The 6,745-nt window shown below is 39.2% G+C and overlaps 1 pseudogene; it reads left to right on the forward strand.

Annotated features, from left to right (window-relative positions):
- The first annotated feature begins 3,385 nt into the window (after positions 1–3,385).
- LOC106537128 (uncharacterized) lies at positions 3,386–5,881 on the forward strand (annotated as a pseudogene).
- Positions 5,882–6,745: the final 864 nt, after the last annotated feature.

Raw genomic sequence — 6,745 nt, forward strand, 5'->3', positions numbered from 1 at the left:
ACATTTGTTTAACCTCAAAAGTACAGTTTTTAAATTAAATGTTGCTGAAACAGCAAGTTTTTCAGTGGATCTGCGCTCAAAATGCAGCCTAGGTGGAGTAGTCGAACACAGATCCACTGACCCTTCAACACAGAGCATCTTCAGAAGACAAGTTGATAAAATAAATGTTAAAAATCTGTGTTGTTCCATACAAGTGTGTGTTGAACCTAAAGCACTGTTTGATACGGTTCGATACGGGTACATGTATTGTTGCACCCATACTCAAAACGTTCAGCTCCTTCCGGACATTCCTGCTATGTCTTTTGGTATTTCAGCAGTTTCTACTTTTTGAAAATATTTGGCTTATTTTACCTTTTTTTTCTCATTGAAACATGAATGGAGCTGTTTTGAACATCATTAAAAACCTTTTGTTCAGGTTCAGCTTTTTCTTGTTTGTGCTAAATTCAGCTTCCTTCGGCTTCTATTGAACTGATTTTAGCTTTTCATTTTTTATTTTATTTATTTATATATTTTTTGCTTTTCAGCTTCCTTTTGACCTTTTCTGTTATCCTTTTGCCAACTTCAACTTTTTGTGCCTCTTTCATTTTTTTCTGCTAATTTCGCATTTTTTACTATTTTTTAGCTAAATTGTTTTGTTTTTCCTCCTAAAATCTCTCAGCGTTAAACATTTACTCTGCATTCTCACAGGAAATGTAATTTCTCTAGTTAAAAGTATTGTTTTCAGTTCTTGCAAACTATACTTTTACTTTGCAGATCCACAAGCTGGAGTGGACTGTTTTGTAAAACTTTTCACCAGAATAGGTTTTTTAAAAAAGGCCTAAATGTGTGATTTTATTTGTCATTCTTAAACGTTTTGTGCCTATAAACATCCAGCCTTGAGGAAGTACAAACTAGAGAAATATCATTTTCTGCAAAAAATACAGAGATCAGTGTTGGGTGAGTTCACTGAAGACCACTCAAATAAGCAGAACAGCTAAAAGAAGCAAAACACTAGCTAGAAGCTAAATAAGGAAACACTAGCTAGAAGCTAAATAAGAAAACACTAGCTAGAAGCTAAATAAGAAAACACTAGCTAGAAGCTAAATAAGAAAACACTAGCTAGAAGCTAAATAAAAAACACTAGCTAGAAGCTAAATAAGGAAACAATAGCTGGAAGCTAAAAGGAGTGAATCACTATCAAACAGTTGAAATATTTGCAAATCTGTCACTGTGTTCATCAAATGTTGTTTGAAGCATTTGTGTGTTTTCTCTTGAGTAACTTTACTCACCCAGTCTGGGCAGCTCTGAACACAGCGCTACATCCCATAATGATCTTTGATTTGTCAGCATTGGTAAACATCTTTGGAATGCCCTTTGGGGCTGCGAGCGCGAGCTTGTTGCACACAGCCACAAACATTTGTTGATTTCACAGATTCTCACAGGAGGCCTGAAGAGCAAACAAACAGAAAGTAACACAACAACCGAGACACAAACGTCGACCACAACTTGGTCAGTAGATTATTAATGATTGTGTTTCTCACTTGCGTGAAAGTGAAAAAACAATAAAATCAATCTTGTGCATCAACGTGGAATAATATTTTTTGTCTAAATATTACTAAAAATGGAGCCAAAACCTAAAGAAAAACTTGTAAAAGTTTGGAGAACTGTTGATTAAGACGATATTTTCAAAGATTTAAAAAAAATGGCTGCTTGGAAGAAGAAATGTAAAACAGGGATGTGGTGGAGGGAGGGTGTGTCAGAGAAGGGAGGTTTCTGACCCTCCTCCAGGCAGACAGTCATAAAGGATCCCAGTCAGTGCACTCCTCCCACACAGGCTCTAATGAACACCTGTCACCTGCTAATCACTGCACAGCAACACCTGACACACATGTTCCCTCCATCAACTCCTAATCCAACCGAACCACGCTCACTTCTCTGAACCCGGTCACCGCTCCTCTAAAATGTGGCTGGAAACAGTCAGAGAACTGGTCTCGCTGGTGTAGAAAGGGGTGTGCGTTTTAGCAAACAAAAGAAGAAGAGAATACCAGGAAAAGGACTAAGTCAGGAGGAGGGGTCAGTTCGTGGAAAAGGGCGTGTCGTGTCTTTAAAAGAGGCTAAAGTCAAGCAGCTCCTCACTCTTCTGCTTCTTTCCTCTCCAGCTTCCAGCAGCCTCGTGTGAACAGTCGGTGAGTGGTGGGTGTGTTTCAAACCAGCTTTATTTCATTTTGCACAATTAGCTTTGCCTTTGTTTCGCTTTTCGACCGTGTGCAGCACTGACTGGCATTCTGTTTGCAACAGGACAAGTTTATTTATGGCTTCATTCATATCATTACAATTAAAATGTGAAAATTAGGGGAATTTTGTAGTTTTAAAACTAGATTTTCTTTTTCAAAAACTAAATCATTGGAGTTGGGTACCACAAATATGATAAACTAGTAAAATTATGAAATGAGTTTGTTCGGTGACTCTGCCAAGAAAAAATGCAATTAAAGAAGCGGGAAGCTGCACTGCAAAAACTGTCCACGTTACCAAGTTTTAAAACCTTATATCAGCCAAAAAGTCTTTTTGATCTTGTTTTGAGACTGATTTACTAAACAAGAACGATTGTGTAAGAATAATCATCTTGTTTTCAGAATGTGTAAGATTATTTGTCTTGTTAGTCTGAAAATTTGACTCTAATTAAGTCAAACATTTCTGCCAGTGGAGTAAGAACATTTTACTTGGTGAGATTCTTGAAATACTTGATTTGACTCAATTTTTTCTTATTTCAAGAATCTTAATAATCACAATCTGTTCTTGTTTAGTAAATCAGTCTGAAAACAAGATCAAAAAGACTTTTTGTCTGATATAAGATTTAAAACTTGGTCAGATGGACAGTTTTTGCAGTGTACAAGTACATGGTGCCTAGTATACTTGATATTTTTAAACTTATACTCAAGTGTGCTTATTAAAATGAACTTACTTTTTGCTAAGTGTACAAATGAGTCATTATGTCAACACATGTTGTGTGTTTTCTGACTCATTTGTTTTTATCAGATTAATATGAGACAAATTATCACCACTACAACCACAATAAATAAATAAAATAAAATAAAAAAGATGTTTATGAAGAGCTGCTGATGAAAACTGCTTTAAAAAAGGACGTTTGGCTCATTTGAAGTAAAACCAGCAGGAATGAGGGACGGTCTAAGACTTCTGCACAGAGATGTGTTCAGACTTGCAGATCCCTGTGGACGAGCTGAAGCACTTTTCTGTTTCAAACTTTCAAACTTTCTTTGTGCAGAAATCTTAAAGCAGTGTCAGGTTACAGACGTTATCTGTTGAGGAGGAGGAGGAGAAGGAGGAGGAGGAGGAGGAGGAATCATCTCTGATTTCCACCTCCTCTCTGTCTGTGGGCCTCTCCTTTTCCACGTCACGTTGGGCGTTTCCTGACTCTGAAGCCCCTCAGTAAACTTCCAGCAGACCACCGCCCTCTTCACTGGAGCTCACAGTTTCTGCCTCATCCTGATCAGGTAAGTCTTTTTCTTTAAAACTTTTAGTTTCTTTTTAAATCCCCGTCTGTTTCTGCTCTGCTCAGCTTGAGTTGTTCGTTTGCTCACAGCAGCAGCAGTGTGTCCTCTGCTTCCTCCCTCTGCGTGACGTGACTTTAGTTTAAACACCTCGGTGTGCTCAGAATAAACAAACCGTTTGTGTGAAAGAAAGAGACAAAGTGAGGATTAAAGATTTGAAGTTTGAGAGGCGAGAAGTGATGTCGGCTCGAAAGAATGTGCTTTGAGTGCCAGTGAGACCAACACCCACATCCTCACTGAGTCTGCTGGTTTCAGAGAAAGTACTGAAACTGTGAATACATGGATACTTGTGTGTATAAGTATCTGTCTAAGTTAAATCTATAATCTCTGAAGTACTTTCACTGTCTGATAAGAGGCCAAAAGAATGATTTAGTTTCCTCTTTTTCCTCCTTCAGCTCTCTGCAGCCATGACTGACCTGGAGAAAGCCATGGAGTCCCTGATCCTGGTCTTCCACCGTTACGCCGGGGAGGGTGGGAACAAAAACACCTTGAGCAAGAAGGAGCTGAGGAAGCTGGTGGAGGCGGAGCTGCCCACCTTCCTGAAAGTAAGACCCCTGCGTCTCCTGCCTGCCAGATGTTTTTTTTAAATTTATTTAATTTCAACTTCACCCTCGTGTGTTTCAGAGCCAGAAGAACCCGGACACGGTGGAGAGGATCATCAAGGATCTGGACGAGAACAAAGACGAGGAGCTGGACTTCGAAGAGTTCCTGCCCTTCGTCGCCGGCATCACGATCGCCTGCGAGAAACACTTCGCCTTGAGTCAGGACAAGGACAAGAAGGACAAGAAGGGCAAGAAGTGACGAGTCAGCACAAGGCACTGATGAGGATTTGTTGTTAGAGGAACATATCTGTAGATGACAAATCCACATTAAAACATACTTTTGACACAGTTTGTGTTTGACTCTTTGAACGGCCTGTAAAAAGGTGAACACTCGGGTCGCTGCAGTTTGACTTCGAGGAATTTTCTGCCTAAAAATGCCTCAAAATATTACAAGCTGACATCTGATGCACATCAGATTACCCATAATCCCTCTGGAGTCTGTTAGCTGCAGGCAGCAGGTTTGAAGCTGAGGGAAATTCTTTCTCTGACTGTAATAAAGTCAGAAGTGAGCGCTCCAACATGCTGCAGGTTTAAACAACCTGTCACAAGCTAACGTTTTACACAACTTATGCTGACTTATGAACACTCTGTTAGAACTAAATTACTCATTTTAATCTATAATTTAGAATTACAGCATGTTTAAGTCCAATCAGGGTCAGTACTAGACAGATTGGTGCCCTGGGTAAGATTTCTTTTTTTCTGGACTTATTTCATTCATTCATAAAACAATATNACCAAGTAAAATGTTCTTACTCCACTGGCAGAAATGTTTGACTTAATTAGAGTCAAATTTTCAGACTAACAAGACAAATAATCTTACACATTCTGAAAACAAGATGATTATTCTTACACAATCAGTTCTTGTTTAGTAAATCAGTCTGAAAACAAGATCAAAAAGACTTTTTGGCTCATATAAGGTTTAAAACTTGGTTAGATGGACAGTTTTTGCAGTGTTGGAAGCAGGATGGTAGTTTTTGTGGACTTGGGTGGGGCCGGTTTAGCCAGAAGACATGTTCCTGGTTTGCACCGCCCATGTTTGAGCCGGACTGGAAGTCAGCGCACGCAACAATGTCCTGTCATATAAACCCTTGGAGACAGAAAATGTGACGCAGGAAGAAAAAATGTGGTCTTTAGCCCAGAGCTCTGTACTGGTATGAACGAACACAAAACCTTTAACTGTTCTCCTTTTCTCAGCCACCATGGCCAACATCAAAGCAGCAATTGCTATTCTCCAGCAGTGTTTCCACAAGTACGCCGGAACAGACGGAGACAAAAACACCATGTCCAAGAAGGAAGTTGCAGCCATGTTCAAAGCTGAGTTTCCTGAACTTGAAGTAAGTAAATGTTGCCAACTCCTTTAAAAACTTCTCCTCCGAGTGTCTCTGATTACTTGAGTTGGTTTTCTCCTCTTCAACAGGCTGCCTTGAACAACCCTTCTGCCAAAGGCCAACAGGAAGCGGCTGATTTGTTCAAAATGCTGGATGAAGACGGTGACGGCGTCGTCAACTTCCAAGAGTACATCATCTTTGTTGCAACCTTGAGCCTTCTGTGTGGATGCTGAGCTCTGGAAGGAGGGGAAAAACACAGCTCCCACACATTCATCCATAAAACATCTTCCTCAGCCGTTCACAACAGCTTGAGCAACTTCAAATGACACCGATGTGAAATGCTTTAATAAACTGTCAAAAGTTGATTAAACATTGGAAAAAATAAAGATTTGTGTACACCTAGTGTTTGTGTGGGTATTTATTTTCTCCCCTGAAGCAGAAATTCTTTCAGATTGACTCTACCTCACCCAAAGTTACACTTAGACTATAGTGTTCCTGTTTTACAGGCTTCGCTAACCAAACAGGAAAAGGATAAATTTCTGAAAGGGATCCTCGAGCGAAGCTAAAATGATGCCTTGGAATTTCAGTAATTAAGCTGGCCTTTTTTTTTTCTATTTAAAGGTGGCAGTCTCCCAAAATGCTGCCCCCTGGTGGAGTGCTTTTTCCTCCTCTAATCTTAAATTAAAGCAACAAAAGATGGGCAACAATAAGTTTGTAGAGCTTGACAAAGTTGTCATTACAGCTCACTCTGGAATATAGACCCCCCCCCCCCCGAAACTAAAATCTTCAGCTAAATATTTACCTGATGACTCTCAGTTTGGAAAAATGGGCTATGTTTTATTTTGAAGGGCTAAAACATAGATTATGAAGTTAAAATCACCTGAAGAGGTGTGTGTAACCAAATAGAATGATATAAGGGGCAAAAGTTTAAAGAAGCATTGGGGGGAACTCTAGCAGATTTAAATATTTTAAAAGTTGGACAATGATATTTCCTATGCTCCAAATGTTTTCACGAAAACATTTTAAAATTAAAATTAAATTAAAGCGAATCCCTTTAATCCAGGGAATAAGATTGTGGAACAGTATGGAAGATGAAGTTAAAAATACCAGATCCAGGGGTGTCATTAGGTTTTAAGGACAAGGGGGGCTTAGCCCCCAGGAGATTCACAGAATTTTTGAATATTACTTGTGTGCGTGTATATATATAATATATATATATGTGTGTGTGTGTATATATATATTTGTGTGTGTATACAATATATATGTG

This window comes from Austrofundulus limnaeus, unplaced genomic scaffold (assembly GCF_001266775.1).
Source record: "Austrofundulus limnaeus strain Quisiro unplaced genomic scaffold, Austrofundulus_limnaeus-1.0 Scaffold2142, whole genome shotgun sequence".
Lineage (NCBI taxonomy): Eukaryota > Metazoa > Chordata > Actinopteri > Cyprinodontiformes > Rivulidae > Austrofundulus > Austrofundulus limnaeus.